The sequence below is a fragment of the Mustela erminea genome, chromosome 19 (genome assembly GCF_009829155.1).
Source record: "Mustela erminea isolate mMusErm1 chromosome 19, mMusErm1.Pri, whole genome shotgun sequence".
Classification (NCBI taxonomy): domain Eukaryota; kingdom Metazoa; phylum Chordata; class Mammalia; order Carnivora; family Mustelidae; genus Mustela; species Mustela erminea.
Window position 1 is genome coordinate 21,523,541 of NC_045632.1, and position 16,095 is coordinate 21,539,635.

At 41.6% G+C, this 16,095-nt stretch overlaps 1 long non-coding RNA gene across 2 annotated transcripts in view; it reads left to right on the top strand.

Annotated features, from left to right (window-relative positions):
* Positions 1 to 665: 665 nt before the first annotated feature.
* LOC116579910 overlaps positions 666 to 16,095 on the top strand; it is a 51,710-nt gene continuing 36,280 nt past the window's right edge. For both annotated transcript variants that reach the window (XR_004281453.1, XR_004281452.1), the window contains exon 1: positions 666 to 1,845. This is a non-coding gene — a long non-coding RNA (uncharacterized LOC116579910). The remainder of the gene's footprint in view (positions 1,846 to 16,095) is intronic.

A 16,095-nucleotide genomic window follows, 5' to 3' on the forward strand; every position in this document is an offset into this window, starting at 1 on the left:
ACTCTCCTGAAACCTCAGCTCTGTTTTCCAGTTTGATGTTCTGTGCTCTGCCGCAAGAGAATGCTATGTTTTATCCTGGAGACTTTCTACGCATACTCCGTTCAGGGTTTAGGCTCTCCTGGATGGGATGGACTGGTGTTTTATGAATGGCTGGGGAGATGTCTGTGCCATACAGCCGCCTGGATGCCCCTTCCTCCCGGCAGAGTCGGGATCTTTCTTTAGGGTAGGGGAAAGCGTGATCTTCGCAATCAGGATTCTTCAGGAAGCATCCGTTTGCCGCAATCTTGGAAAACAAAGTTTGTCTTTTTTAATAGCATAGAGAGACTTCATCTTGCATGTTAGAAGTTCACCAGGTATTAGGTAATTGAAATCATAAACTCTTTTCAAAGTGACCCATCATCTCATCAAAAAAATCATTTTTTTTTCCTTTGAAAGGATGAGAGGCATAAAAGCAAGTTTTGCAGTTTTGTATCTGTCATTTTGTCCCATAAATATCTCAGTTACAACTGATCCTATCATCATAAAACTTCCATCTGTGTAGTTCATCCTGCTACGTCGGCCGGGTACACAAGAATTCCAGCCCGTGTAATAATAGCCAACCCCCTTCGGGCCAGCCTGCTAGCCCTCATCGTGACCTCTCTCTGGACTGGGCAGGTTTCCTCATGCTCCCCACTCAGCGTGAGCTCCATCAGAGGCCAAAGCCACCCCGCCAGGCCCTCCCATGTCCACACTCCGGGGTGCTCTCCACAGTGGTGACAGAGTGAACCCTTTCAAATGATGGACGACTGGCTGCTTTCTCAAAGGCCACCTTAGGGAAGAGTTTGGCAAATGTAACTCAGGTCCTCCATGATCATGGTTGCAAATCAGGATTGGAGCCCACTCACCAGTCGGCTCTGTTAGAAGGCGAGGCTGGGGAGTGACAAGCCTGGTTGTTTACAAGCACTCCCTGACGGTGGCCAGGGCCACCCGCTGTCCTCGCGCATTCCCGGATCCAGTGGAGGGAACAGATGCCCGTGTGACCAACGATAGGGAGAAGCATGTCAGCTGGGATATGCAGAAGAGGAAGGATCCAGAGGGAGGAAGGAACCTTAGTTTTGCTGGGACATAGAGGGTTGGGGCCAGGAATCCGAGAGGGCTTCAAGTTCCTGGGACGTGACAGCTGGACTTGGTTTGGGACTCAAGGAAGACTTGACATTCATTCATACCTATGCAATGAGACTATTTGTTTTTCTAATTAATAGTTATTGAGCACTAGCTGTATACCAGATCCAGTATACAAGGGCACTGTAAGGACGGAGGCTCACCGATCTCCTGACCGCCCAGAGCTTACAGTTTAGTATTGGGGGGTGGGTGAGGGGTGGGTGAAGCAAACGGTCACACCTCGGAAGGTCGTAAGGAGGGCTCCGCGTGAAAGCCTTCAGCACGCTGTGTGGTCACTGCTGCCTGGCTGTTCCAGGGCCCCTGCTGCCGTTACTGGAGAAGCCCCCTCTCTCTCGCCTACCCCCCGGCGGCACCCAGAGGACCCACAGACAGCAGCCAGCCCACCATGCTGTTGAGGACAGAGGATCGTGAGGAGCAGAGGAAGGCTGGGACCTCAGAGGGGCCAAATGCTTCCGCACACCAAGCTGAAAATGCCTTGGAGGTCCCTATAGGTCCTGAAGCCCTGTAGGTCCCTGGGCCCTGGGCCCTAGATTTAGAAGCAACACTGGGGTTGAAGGGCCATTGTACCTGGACTTTTGCCTGAGTACCTGTTTTGAAGCATGAGCTTCTTTAGCGGAAGGTGCTGCTGAAATGGGCTCGGGAACTCAGGGAGCACACAAATGGCCGGTAAAGCTCGGGGTCAAGGTAAGGGCTCACCTGGGATCCACCGGAGTGGCCAGGTTGCATTATTTTGTGACTTTCTGTTGTTTTCATGCTTTAAAAGCCATTTTTTTGGTGGCCCACTATTTCAGGTAATTGTTTTTGATTCCAACCTAGAAAGCCTTAACACTAGCTCCGCATACCAAAGGACTACCTGCTAAGAGCTTCATTAACATTCTCCTTCATTCCAATGCCACAGACCCAGTTTCATAGGTGGGGCACAGAGAGCGGAATCAGCACCCCTGAGGCCTTTCCTGATCTGTGTGGTGGTTATTGCCACCCATAGCTCTTGGTCCTTTTGTTTCTTTGTCCCTCTTGGACGGCCATACGTGGTCAGCGGGTATGCGGTATCACAAAGCTGGTGGAACTGAGATGGGAGTATCTGAGTTTTAGGAAAAGATACTGTTTTTGGCACAAACAGGCCCATTTTCTCACTGGACAACATTCCTTGGCTTGTTGAGCCTACAGTGCCCTCCTTCCCCAGAACTTGTCCCCTCCTTGAAGATGAAGCCCGAGTTTTACTCCTCCAAGATGATGTCCAGTTGTCCCAGCTCCCTGCACCACCTTCTCCCTCTGGCCCAACCCAGCATCCTGTTTCCTCTTAGTGCTTAGGTGCTGGTACTGCCTGAGGAGTTGTGTTGTGTGTCCCCCAACATCCCTTAGACATGGCCTAGATTGGGAACACCAAACAAAATTGTGCTCTTGCATCAGGAACACCAAACAAATTTTGTCCCAAGAGATGGCTCTGGAGAAGCCAGAGCTTCCAGTCAGGTGAAGAACTCTCTTCAGGGAGCCCAGGTCCCTGAGTGGACCTGAGCTCCCCAGAGACCTGAGCTCAGACACCCACTAGTCCCTGGGCACCCCAAAGACCAACCCACAACAGTGAAGAGGGACATGCAAAGCAAGCCCCAGATGCAACCCATCACCCACAACTCAATGAAAATAGGAAAACAAAGTCAGGATGAAAACATCAGGACCTTTCAGGTGGTGTAAGAAGGAAAGACACCGTTATTAGAGGAAGCTCCAGAGAATTCCCAAAGGCCCCCAAATCCACCACCCTTCCCCCACCACGGCATGGTATCAGGAAGCTCTCGCCAATCTTGGTCCTTCTTACGGACATGAGGGCATTGCGTGGTGATCTCTTGGACAAGAAGACCCTTCTGTTGGGTCATGTTCTGATTAGAAGAGGGTTATAGCTCATCATTTCACTGGCTTGTTCTCTGTGTGACGCAGAGCATCTTAATTCTCAGGCTAATCCTCAATGAACATCCAGGAAATTTGGGCCTTTTAATTAAAAGAAAGGGAGTCTAAAAAGAAAATAGGTCAATAGGCCTTTCTGAAGGGGGGTCTGAGGGAAGCTGGAGGGTGGGCCTTGGAATTTCCAGGTTTCTCAGTGTTAATAGAATTTAGATCACATTGAGAATTTAGATGGCAGGAATGGAAAGCTCCATCCTTTTTCAGTGACCCAATTTGAGAAGTAAAAATTGATCAGCAGACCAGCTGGGCATGCAGACATAGACCACAGCATTTGCATGGGCTGTTAAGAGTGTTATTCACAGCTTCTGGCAGAGGAACTAGGCACTTCTCTGCATCCAAAACCTAATCTTATGACGGAGAAACCCCTGCTTTCATTACCTGGGCATTAGACCAGAGAAGCAGGTTGTGAGCCCCAAGGTCAGAGTGAAACCAGATAAGAAAATGCACCAGTAGGAGGGAGAGGCTGTAATGTCTGTCAACTTGGCTGCCTGGTAGCACTTCTAGGAACCTGTGGAAGGAGGTGGTGACATGCAGAAAAGAATTCCGGAGCCTCTCAACTGTATACATTTTCTGACTTTCCTCCTTCACTTGCCAATGGACTAGAAAAAGGAAAGATGTATTCTTAAGATTTTTAAGAATTAAGGCAAAGTTGCATACCATACATGCACAGATTTTAAGTGTACAATGTGATGAATTTTGACAAGATGTATACATTATTGCAACTACCAGCCCAATCAAGATCCACATTTCCAGGACTCCAGGACATTCTCTGATGCCTCTTTGCCAGTGAATCCTCTCCAGAGGTAACTGATGCTCCGCTCTGATTTCTCTCACCAAAGACTAGCTTTCCCTGTTCCAGAACTCCATATGCCTTAGATCATGCCATGATCATACACTTTGGTAACTGCCTTGTATTGCTCAGCCTATTGTTTTGAGATTCATTCATGGCACTGTGTGTATTAGTAGTTTATATTTTCATCGCTGAGTAATAGACCATTATACGGTTATACCACAGCTTGTGTTTCCATTCACCTTTTGCTGGGCATGGAGAAAAAAAAAAAATTCAAAAGACTCAAAGAAGAAAAAAAAAGTATTCTTAATCAGAACTAATAAATTCATTCTGCAGATGTTGGCTAAATGTCAGCTCTGTGTTGGGCATTGTGCTAGGCACCGTGAATGCAGCTGTGGATGAAATGATAGAGTGCCTGCCTCCGTGGCATTGAGATTCTGCTCAGAGACACAGATCATGAACAAGTAATCAGATGCATGACCAACATAATTTTAGATTGTGGTAAGTTCCATGAAGGCGATGCTGTTCTGGAAAATAAACCAAAGTTCCATTTTTAGGACAGATACTTTGGTATAGCTTTTTTTTTTTTTTTTTTTTTTTTTTACTTAAGATTTCTATTAAGATCATTAACCTGATTTTAAAAAAGTCATTTGAATCATTTGCAGCAATTAGTGATTTTTTTTTTTTTTTTGCCCTAAAATGCTCTCAATAACCGATGAGTCAAAGGTCAGGTGCCCTCGTACTGCCTCTTTCTTCTTTACCCTGTGCTTTACTAAGTCGGCTTCCTCTTAGGGTATCTCTCCTCTCTTGGTATCACAAGTATATTCATGGTTGTGCAATGGGGAGCTCTTAAAAATAAGAATCCCGGCTCTGAGAAAGAAATCCGAGAAACACCTGTGTTATGGGATTTACATTATTTCCTTCCAAAACAATACCCATCTTGTATCTGTTCAAGATTCCATCTACAAATGTTTTTGAAGGAAGCTACTCCCCCCGCCCCCTTTACCCATAGGCATTGTCTCTTGAGTTCTCCAGTCTGCATTGTTAAGAAAGAAGGAGGAAGAGGGAGACACAGGGAGATACTTCAGCATTCTATAATAAAGTAGTTCATGGAACAATTAAAATGATGTAGTAGAACAGTAACATGATATGCTGAATTTAAATAACTAAAGCTGATTAAGGAGGACATCGGAATTAAATGCTTGATGGAATTGACATAACAAATCCAAGATGGCCTCTCCATGTTTCAGCTGAGAGATGGTGCCAACCATTGATATTTTCCAGGCAAATTTGTTGATAGATAAAACATTTTTATAGACTTTCCATTATTCCTTGTAGCCATCAGCTTTTAATTTTCTCTTTCTAGTTAATATACTTGTGTATAATTTAAACAGAAAACTGTTCTGTTTCATCATAAAAGATTTGCCTGTTACTTTGGGTGTGTAAATCAAGCGGACAGCACAACATTCTTGAACTTGTTTTTTAAGGCATTTGTTGACAACAACAGAAAAGAAGATCACAGACACCGCCAACAAGCGTGGACATCAATTATTTTTTAATTGTATAGGAGTACAGTACACTAATTAAAACTAGTATATCTTGCAATGCCAAAGGCAAAATTAATTATTAATTTTTATTAATATTCAGAAGTAGCACAAGGAATGCATTAATAAAGATTTGGTGGTTGTGACTGAGATCTTGTTTAGCTTTATATTTGAGGGGGGAAAAAAAAAGGTTTGCTGCCTCCATCTGAATAGTGAAGCCTGCACTGGAGGCATGATCTTTATTGAAATGGAACATGCTCTCTCCTGAGTGGGTATTTAGTGACAGAAGATGAGATGTAGAGGGAGATTATGTGGAAACCCCAAAAGCTTGTCTATAATGGTTTGACTTGACAACTCTACATTCACCTGTAAAATTGTTATTGTTACCTTAGATACTTTTGGTTATTAAATTGGATATTTTAGTTAAGCCATCTTGAGTTGACATTTAATAATTCATTTAGGAGCCGTGCACAGAATATTATCCAGCTCACCAAATCCAAGATGAACAGAATTAGTTCTGTGCACTAAAAAGATTTTGACAAGAGTTTCTCCTTCTCTCCCCGCTCTCCCTCCTCCTCCTCCTTCTCTTTGGTTCTCCTCCCCTCTCCCACCGCCCCCTCCTGTCTTTCTCTCCCTCCTCACAGGCAGAAGAGAGTCTCTAAGCTTCTCTTGTCCTATCTGACAAAGATGGAAGCACATCTGTGGCTTTTAGGCTATAGTTTTTACACCCACTTAGATGCATCCTTAAAACTGGGTAGCATGCACATGGGCCATCAATCTGTGTTTCCTTTAGCTCCACCCATGTCTCAGTTTACACAGCCTCTGACTGGATAGTCTTCATTCCCGTTTTGTCTTTGTAAAATCTGTACCCTTAAAAAACCCTCAAGGAAACCGAAAACCTCAACACTGCAATGGTGGAAAGACTGCCTGAGCGAGGACAGGCTGTTTAGCCACAAGCTCTGAGATTCCCTAACACACGCCCATCGGCCCCAGTGGAGAGAGCCGTCAGACCCACATTCTCCCCTGCCCATCAAGCGGGGGATGCTCTGCCTCACACAGCCCAATCTTGTATGTTCGCGAATCTTCAAGGGTGAAAAGGAGAGGAACGGAGCATTCACAGCTACAATGAAGCTACAAACAGCAGTAGGCAAAACTGTATGGTACAGCATATGCACGGTTCATGCCTTCCCTTCACACCTCGGAATACAACAGGACTCCCCGTCAAGCTCAAGCTGTCACCATTCCCATGGGAATGCAACTCTCTGAAGAATGCTTCTTCCACCTGATGGTCCACCTTCCAGAATGCTGCTCTTGGGAAACAGTGTTAGGCCAGCCTGAGAAGGCATACGTTCCCTCAGATGTACTGGAAATCCGCCTTTGAAAAACTAGGAGGGAAGATGGATCTGACTTCATACCAGTAACCTCTGGTCAGACTCACATGCCCCAGGGGAGAGGTGGCCATGCATCCAGAATCAGCATGGAATCCAAATCAGTGCCTTGTCATGTTGGTTGGTTCATTTCATCCCACTAGAGTCCAGTAAGAGATGAAGGAGGTAGCTTCATCATACCGTGGTGTGTGATTAGATGCACTGCCTCCTGGCAGTGTCAAAGGGCTCTGATGATCCCAGGTCCTGTTTCCTAGGGTCTTAGACACTTAGTGACCCATACTGAGAAAGAGTTTTGTCTTGCCTTGCTCATTTTCAGTCCTCCAAAATCATGTGGCTGTATATCACAGTGTATGTCAGGTCTTAGACATGACGATGAGTTGGTTAAAAGAAAAAGGCAATTGCACCCATTAATTGAAACAACTGACAATTACTGAGCACCTACACTATCTCAGGGATTCAGAATGCAAGAACAAGGTATGCATATATTAGTTAGCTATTGCTGCATAACACACAACTCCAAAACTCATGGACTTGAACAGTAGTTATGTACTATCAACTGTGTGGAGGATGTACCCAGGGCTTGGCTGATCTGGAAGAGGCTTAACCAGGCAGCTCTGCTCTGAGCTGGGGTCATAGGCTGCCTGGCATGGCTCTTTTCATCTGTCCTTCATCCTGTTGGCCCAGAGAGTTAACTGGGGCATGACCTCCCCATGCTGATATCAGAGGGTCAACAGAAACCTGTGGGCTTCTTAATACCAAGTCTCAGAACTGGTTCACTTTCATTTCTATCCACATGCCATTGGCTAATGCAGCCAGTCCCAAAGCCAAGAGGCAGGGAACCATATCCTACCCAGGCTGGTATGGAACCTGTATGGGGATGATGTGTGAGTCCAGGGCCTTTACAGCCTTACACACAGAACAATCTCTCTTACTGGGCTCACTGGGATGCAGCATCTCCCTCCTCTTCCCACCCCAAAAGTTTCCCAGGTGTTCTCATTGGTCTTGTGTGGTGCATGCCAGGCTCCATGTCACCATCTAGTCAACAGGTGGTACCCAAATAGGACATAGTACAGTAGAGAACTACCAGCAACCCATACAACTGGATCAATGGAGACACACTTAATTAAACAAATCAGGCCCAGGTTTGTTTTTGTCTTTCTAAATCTTTGTCTGTATCTGTCCATCGACATGGGTCTTAGGGACCCAAGTCAACATTTTTCTCTCCACTCATGCTGCCCATGTCCCAGCTCCTCTGGGCACTAGCTCTGTGAGCTTGTATAAGTTACTTAACCTTTCTAAACCTCAGTCTCCTCACCCATAACATACAGATGAAATTGTTCCCCATGCCTTTGGATGGTTGTGAACGTCGGTGAAATCTGGCCACGGGGAAGCACTTCCCACAGGAAGCACTCGGTACAGGCTGGCCTTCGGTTTTATCCTCAGTCTGGTGTACAAAGTCTGAGATTGAAGCTGGCAGAGACCCAAGTTGCATCCTTCCTTGTGCAGATGTGGGTTCTATTAAGTGTGGTCTTTCATCTTTGCTTACAGCTCTGTGACGCTGCTTTTCCAAGAAGATTTGGGGAAAGATCTGTTTTCATAAATCATGTTTATATGTTGCTGAGGCTTTGTTTACTGGATTAGGGACAAGCTGAGGGTATTAGGGTATATGTCTGTGGGGCTGGGTGGAGGAAGGCAAAGTTGGGGGGTTGTTGTTTGGTACACACAAAGGTGGGAACTGACCCAAGAAACTGGTTTCAAACTAGGGCTATTTTCCTGAGAGAGGTAGAGCCCCAAAGTGGAGCTGGATGAGTCTTCTTTTTCCCAGACCCTAACGTTGTGCAAGTCCATGACAGCCTCATCTTGATTACATCAAGAGCTTCTGGCAAGAGCATCTCTGGTACCAAACATTAAAACCCTGAGCATGTCATGTTGGTGGTGGCCGTGCTGAGAACACAGAGCCTCGGAAGTTGTACAGCTGTTGGAAATCAGATGTTGTCTAAGGGAGTTTATTATGCTTGCTCTGAAATACTCATCCCCTGCAGGAACCAGGCGAGCTCCCTTCACCAATGGGAAGAGCTTTCCTCTCAGGAGCTTTTCCTGTCACCTGCAGAGCAAGGACAGGTCCTGAAGATGCAGAAACTCCTTTGGTTCAAGTACATTTAAGCAGAGCATGGGATGGTGTCTATCATGGCTTGAATAAATTTTATAGTCCGCAGAAGGCTCTGAACCACATTCTGGCCAGCAAGCATTAACATGGGACCGCACAGGTTTTTTGTTGTTTTAACTGTCAAATTATTCCACTTTAGATATGTACTCACATGCAAATAAATTACTGTTTTATTTTTGTTAAAACCCAGTGTACTTGTCACTTCTGTAAAGCTTTCTCAGGACAACTCCGCTGGTCATCTCCCCATCAACACTAGCCCCATCCCCTGTTCATACCTCTATGGCATCACCTGACCTCATGTTCAGGGGTCACCTTACCAGACTCCCTGACAGAGGTTCATAGGAAGTCTGAGACAGTATCTGTACCTTCTTCCTTCTGTATTTCCAGTGCTGGGAAAAACACTGGCTCTGAGACAGTTTTTGGTAAACGTTGGACTGAGCTGAAAGAGAACATTCAGTACAGATCTAATAATTGGATCAAGGCACAGTATTGGATGGAGCACTAAATAAGTTAACTGCATGGATAGAACAAGTTGACTTGTCCCAGAGTCTTATATACAGTTGGGAATAGATTCAGACTAAGAGTTGAGAAGGACATCTCTGCTCCTTGAAGGGATAAGAAAGAAGCTTCATTCTTTCATTGACTAAATAACTCGATTATCTACTACATGCAAAGCCCAGTTATAGGCACTAGTGATAGGACTGTCACCAGTATTAATATCACTAGGCATTAGTATATAGGCACACCAGGGAAAAAAATACAAAAAATTCCCTGTTCTCATGGAGCTTACATTCTACCTGCAGCGAGACATGCAAAAAAGAAATTGTCAGACAGGTCAGATGGTGTTAAGTGTTGTAAGAAAAATAAAACAAGAAGGGGTTATATACAGTGTCCATGAAACAGGATATTACAACATTAAATAGGTGACTAAAGGGAACTCAGATGATTGTGACATTTGAGCAGAAGACAAAAAGGGATGAGGTAACTGGCCAGACAGGCGTCTAAGGAAGGGCATTTTGTGCAGAAACAATACCATATGCAAAAACTACAAGAAATATTAAAGAGGGTTTTGTTGGGTAGAAAGAATAAAACAAGAAGTTGAAAATCAGATCTTTAAAAAGGGATGAGGAGAGTCATAAATTGATGAATAATTATACAATACTCTTTTTAAAGTTATTTTTAAAAAGATAATTACTTTTTTAAGATATGAAGGATTCATTGGGATTATATTTTCTTGTTCCTGAATATCAAAGATTAATATCTATTTATGAAAAAAATTGACATTAAAAATAATAACACAATAAAAATAATAACAATTAACTTAAACAAAAAGACAAAAAAGATACATAAATGTAAAAACTAATGATAAGGAGACTGAAATGACTGTATTAAGATCAGAGAAATTAGACAATGAATATTATCACAGACAGAATTTCTTAATGATACAATGCCAAATCTTTTAAAACAAAAAGATACATCAGATAAACATGTTTGTAACTGAAACTAGATCCTCAAAGTACACAAAATACAGGTAGAATTAAAAGGAAAAAAGACAAATACAAAGAATAGTTAAAGATTTCAGCATTTCTCTCTCAGTAATTAATAGAAAAAATATAAAATTTAGAACTTTATGGAAATATTTAGTAACATTATCAGTCAATGAGACTTAATTGGCATTTTTGGAACACTTCATCCCCTAACAACAAAATGTTTTCTGTGTGATTGCAAATAGAAAATTTATCAAAATAGACAACATGCAAACCATTAAAACAGTATGAATACATTTAAAAGGACTGGAATAATGGGGTGTGTTTTTAATATGATAGAAATCAATAATAACAAAGATACCTGAAAAATTCCAAACATTCTCATATTTCTGAAAAATGTGTGGACCAAAAGAGAAATCACAGAGAAAATCCAAAATACTTTGATTTGAATGGGTATGAAAATACAACATACCACATTCCTCAGATGTAGGTAAAGTGATTCTTTAGAAAAAAATGTATGTATACACCTAAATGTTCATTTCAGGAAAAAGAAAAAAAAGAAAGTTCTAAAGTAAAGGACACAAGCTTATAACTTATGAAGCTAGAAGAAGAAAAGCAGATTAAACCCAAATAAGTACAAGAAAAGCTTTAATAAAGAGAAAAAATTACAAAATTGGAAATATACAAACTGAACGAAAAAGTTGATGAAACTAAAATTATTCTTTGACTAGATGAATAAAATCAATAGAACTCTAGGTACTCTGAGCAAAAACAAAGAGAAGACATAGATGAACTATACGAGAAATAAAAGGGGATGCTGCACAGATCCTATAGACATTTAAAATATAATAAGGGAATATGATGAGCAGTGTAATGTAAATAATTTCAACAAGTTAGAAGAAATGAAAAACATTAAAGAGATAAAAATTATCAAAATTGACACAAGAAGAAATGAAAAATTTAAATAGCCCTATATATGAAAAAAATGAAAAGAACTTCCTAAGTGACAGCTAAAAAGCCAGATGGCTTAACTGGTGAATTAAATCAAACATTTAAAAAAGTGGTATTGTATCTTGCATGGGAGTTAATGTGTAATATCTGTACATGTTTACATGAGGGTTTTTAGCTCCAACCATCAGAAATCAAAACAAGCTAATTTAAGACCAAATAAACAAATAAATAAATAAATAAAAGAAAGAAAAGAAAAATTACCCTCAAAGGGACTTTGAGTAACCTTTATACCCAGAAGGGCTGTCGAGCCAGATGTAGGAACTGTGTGACTAGAAAAGATAACCCAATAATTCCACAGAAGCACTATGGTCACCACTGCTGAGCCCATACATTATGGCCACTACCACCAACATCACAGATCCTATACATCCATTCCTTGTGTTGTTGTTATGGTATTGGTGCCTCAGGAAATCTGATATGGATACTTGCTGCCATCACCATCTGCAGAATGGATTCCACATAGTCCCTTTTCATTGTTTCATTAAAGATTAATCCAAACACTCATATCCCTGTGCCCTATTTGCAAGGGAAACTGTGAAAATATTTTGTGATTTCAACCTCTGTGGAGGCAGGTGGACTTGTCTCATAAAAGCGGGATATGCTCACATATACAAATGCTGGGGCAATTGTACAATTATAGGTCCAACAATGCATATAAGCTCAAAAAAATCTTATCAAAATTAACCTTAAAATTCTCTTAAATCATCAAGTTGTGTGCCTATAAGCAGATATGCAGGTTTTCAAGAAGTCCAAGAATGCTGGTTTTCCTTCTTAGTTGGAGGAAATTTTTGCTAGTTTGAGTTGAACAGCTGAAGATGTAACTGGGTTGCATAGAGAGGCCATATATTATAGCATTGTATGTCAATTATACCTCAATAATAAATTTTTAAAATCTCCAAAAGAGCCATACAATATTTAAATATCTATATGCTTATTTTTAAAACCTAGGCTTATTCCAAGGGGGTGAGATGCTCACACTACACCTAACTGAGGGTATGGCAAATGCTGATAGATGCTCCACTTAAATGATCATTTTTCTTCCTCCTCCCACACCATCTCCCAGACTAAACCCTTCCCTCCTCCTCCCTCTTATTCCTTCTCGGCCAAGAACCCCACTGGTTTGTTGCTTATATGATGGGACCCAGCTGTTTTGCTGCAGCTCCCTGAGCAGAGATTTTATCAACTTTCTTTCATAACTCTCTAACATCAAGTCATAGAAAATCAGACAAAAAATCAGACCTTTTCCTTTTACACATGGACAAGCTGGGGCCCAGAGAGGAGCAGGACTCTTCAGAAGTAGCAGAAGTTGACTGTGACCATCAGCACTGGAAATTAGGCTGACTTTTAACACACCTTCTCACGTACATGTAATTCCAGGAGTGCACACTTTTTGAACAGGACTGGACTCTCTTGGCATTAGGAGTTCAACAAAGCCATTGTTCTGAATCTATTCCCCAACTCCCAACTCTGTGTTAAGAATATCTTAGAAACTGGGTTTTTCTATAAAAAAACATTTCCCCACGTGCACTGTATACATTCTGCCTCAAATTCTCTTTGGCAGTTTCACAGTTTAAAAATACTTGAGTATTTCTTTAATGTTGTTTCTCCTCATTGTAAAACTGCATTTTTCACTTTGTGCTTCCTCCACGATTGCCTTCTCTCCCTGCTGGAGTAAAGTACCACTCTCATCCTCCCTCTCCCAATTCCTGATTTTTTCTCTGTGCTTATTTTCCAATGGCAGCATCTTCTCAAACTCGATGCTTGAACTTATTCTCTCCACACCAACTTCAAAGTAGGAAGAAAGAACTTAAACCTCTTCCTTTATGTCCCTCACAAGCTCTTAATTAGATTCAAATAGGAAAACATAATTCTAAACATCTGGAAAATAAGCCCTTGTCCTGCTTCCCTGGAAGATAGATAGATCACAATCCTGTGTGGGTTAGATGGGGGGAAAATATGGTACAAGGAACTGTCTAGAAATTGGGCTAAATTCTGGTTAGAAATTTCTGACACTACTATGGTCTTCTTTATTCTTCTGAGACTCAGGTTCAAAGGTGTTGAATTCCTTGTAATCCTCGATCTATGGAAGACCCCATTTTTGATTTGTCAGTTTATTTTCTCTTAACTCCATTCCATTCCATATATATATATATAAAATAAAATCCATATTGCTATGTATACAAATAATCCATTGTTTGAATCACTATACCTTTCACATTTTACTTACCTTCCCAGGGCTACACATATAGGCCACCAACTCCTGCCTTTACAATTAATGCTGTGACCAACATTCATGTGTCCCTTCTGACCATCAAGGAGTACTTCTTTGGGACAAGTGTCCAGTGGCAGCATTTCTGGATCTTAAGGTCATAGTGGTTGCAGTGGAGGACCTCTTCAAGGCCACAAGAGCCCCAGCTGCTGAGGAGTTGGCTGCCAATGGTTCTCAACCAAGTCGCCCTCTAGGGAATTAAGAGAAAAGCTTTCTGGGATCCTGGGCTCAGCCCCATTGTGTCAAGGTGGGACAGCTCTGAAAGGCCATCCCAGCTCCAGCGCTCCTTGTAAGATAGTGTCATAGCTGAGGCCCCCGCTGGGACAGTGCTCCAGTTCAGCTTCTCCCATCAATTTCCCTCCCCGGACTGTTGAGTCTGAACATGTGCTCCCGTAAACGTCCCAGCCTGCACCCCACACTCTCAGCATCTTTTTGCTAGGGAACCCACCTGAGTCATAGACTGTGTGTGCATTTAACATGACCGAGTAGCCATGGAGGCACCAGCATGGTGTAAGAATCATATATTCCCTCATCCCTGCAAACACGGGGGGTTTTCTAGCAGTCCAATAGTTGCAAATGCATTAGGTATAGAATGGCATCTTTTCATTTTAATTTGCATTTCTCTGATTATTAATGATTTTCAGCCTCTCCTTTTATATTTTCCAGCTTTTAAAGTTTCCTTTTCTGTAAATTGCCTGAACACATAATTTGCCCCCTTTCTTTCTGGGGTTACCATCTAAGCATAAACATTTTCTTAATTTGAAATATTGCAAAATCTTCTTCCGCTCTGTCTTTGGTCTATTAACTTATCCGAGGTATTTTCAATGAACCAGAAGCCTTCATTTTGATGTCAGATAGTTTTGCTTATCATTTAAGTTTTTAAAGCTTTGTTTAGAAAGTACTTTCTCTCCCAAAGTCAGTAATATTCTAATTTCCTCTAACAATTACATTTTTTTCTCATTCATATTTACACCTCACATTTTTACATTTCAATTCACTCAGAGTCCACTTGAATGTGAGGATGAAGAGATCATGTTTCATATTTGTTGTATTGAGTGATCTAGTTTTCTCAAAAATGTCTACTAATACATTTGGCTTTTCGCCTTTGATCTGTGGTGCAACTGGTCTACTGGTCCATTTATTTTTTGCCATTTCTGTGTGTTTCTATTGCTATGACTTTGTAATATTACTTTATCTTCGGTACAATTCTTCCCTCTTTGATCTCCTTTTTATTTATTGAATGAACTATTTTTATATATTTACTCCACCTAATTTTCAAGTAAATTTAGACTGACTTTAAATGGTAGAGTACATTTGTGAATTTTGTTAAAAACCTCATTTGGATTTTTTGAATTTTTATTTATGTTGAATTAAATTTATGAATTAAGTGTGGGAGAATTGGTATGTTTATAGTGTTATCATTAGAGTTTTAAAGGTATTGTTTCTGTATACTTTAGGTGTTGTTGCTGTAATGAACAAGGTCTTATTTTTTCATTGTATTTCCTGGTTGTTTGTAGTTGGTGAAAAGAAATGCTATTGATTTTTGTGGTTTGATGTTCTACTAGCCATCTTGCTGAACTTTCTTATTAATGGAAATATCTTTCCTGGAAATGGAAATATCTTGATTTTGGGTTTTCCTTTTTTGTGTGTTTGTTTGGTTGATGGACATATCAACTGCAAATAATGATGGTTTATGCCATCCCCTTTCAAATCCATACTCTCCTGATATACCTCTCATCTAATTACTGGCATTCTGGCAAACCAATAGTTCCTTTGAATTTATTTTCCTCAATACCAAGGTAAAGAAATTGCCTTTCAGTCTTACTTTGCAGAAGGCTCTGAGTTATAATGAGATGTTAAACCTCTCTTTAATCAAAAAGTGTAGGACATAAGCATGCCCAGTACAAATATATAAGTGGGTCCATTTCAGTTCCTCTTCTGACATTCTCTGCACAGTTTCTGTTCCAATGACTACTTCCTGGTCACTCTATGGCACTAACCTCCAGCTAGAGCCTGAGTCTTAAGCCCCCTCCTCAGTTTCCATTTGCTCTCTTATATTCTGCCATCATCTCCATAAGAAGAACATGCCTGGGCTAGTGAGGATGAGGAATTCATGAAGCTGAGTTGCCCAGTTAGGTCCAGCAGAGGTCAGTTGAGTCCAGCTAACTTGCAGGAGTGAGCCCAGCCAAGATCAGTGGAACTGCCCTGCCAAGATCAGCCAACCCCCCCAGGTCATTCCACAGATGTGGGGGCTAAATGAATGTTTATTGACGTATGTACTGAAATTATGTAGTTTGTAGTTACTCAGCAATTGCCGATTGC